Source organism: Schistocerca nitens, chromosome 4 (assembly GCF_023898315.1).
Source record: "Schistocerca nitens isolate TAMUIC-IGC-003100 chromosome 4, iqSchNite1.1, whole genome shotgun sequence".
NCBI classification, from domain to species: domain Eukaryota; kingdom Metazoa; phylum Arthropoda; class Insecta; order Orthoptera; family Acrididae; genus Schistocerca; species Schistocerca nitens.
In genome coordinates this window covers 334,209,163-334,210,293 of record NC_064617.1, presented here as the reverse complement: position 1 = coordinate 334,210,293, position 1,131 = coordinate 334,209,163, and positions in this window count along the sequence as shown.

The window sequence follows — 1,131 nt, the reverse complement described above, 5'->3', positions numbered from 1 at the left end:
GGGTTCCTATTTGTAATGAGACTCAAGTTTTCTTTGAACTGTTCAGCAACTATTGGCTATCCCGCACAACATCGGAGGTGATGTTTATGTCGTAAGTGAAACATATTTTTAATGTACTTTCTTCATCTCGTTGTGTCCTTCCTGTGCTTATTTTATCAAAAATTCAAAAGAACACTTGACGCAACAGGGTGGCCGAATATTAGAGTGGGGCATTTGAAATAATTCTACCGTTTCTATTTTTGCAATGTTGCAGTGTTTTAGTGGCTGCTATGGCAATTCAGTAACAGCACTTTTGTTTCTTGTCGACAGGTTTGCTGTGAAGATAAACTGAAGCGAATAGTGGAACGCGCTCTTCCGTTTAACACACATGGATTCAGCTACACCTACAAATTTGAGGGTCGCGTGTTGGACTTCAACAAGACCCTGCACGACAATGGCATTCCTGATGAGAGAGATCGCTACCTCAGTGTGGGATTGGACGAAAACTACTTTATTCCAGCGCTTGCAATGTATTTCAATGACGACCTAACTGTAGCGTGAATTATGCGCAGCATCTGCTGTAAATTGTCTGTAACGTCTCTAACTTGGCAATTTTATTTGTATTTTTTCATATACTATTTCCAACCAGATGTACTCAGTATACATCCTCAACGCTTCTAGTGATGCAATGTTATTCTTCTTCGGACTACAGAAACACACTGATGAGTCAAAACATTATGACCACTGTCCAGAACGAACATCTTGGAAAAGGCGAAGCTAGTAGTCTGTTCGAGTGCTATTGTCTTGAGCATCTATGGGAAGTAATTGAAGGACGGTGAAAGCCCAAGTAGGCGATGAGGTGTCGCACATCCACGCCTCGTCACAGAACATAGAGTAGGGACTTGCCTCTTTGTAAATCACAAACGACATCGTCAATAATTACGGTTACAGTGTGCACCGGATCATCGAGACTGGACCATGGATCAATGGAAACGTGTTACCTGGACAGCTGAATCACATTTCTTGTTACACCATATCGGGTACACCGTCATTCACACGAGCGGCTGCTCGAAGCATGCACTGCGCCACAGATGGAGCCAGTGGTGGCAGCAACAAGCTAGGGAGGATATTCACCTGGCCTTCTGTGGGTCT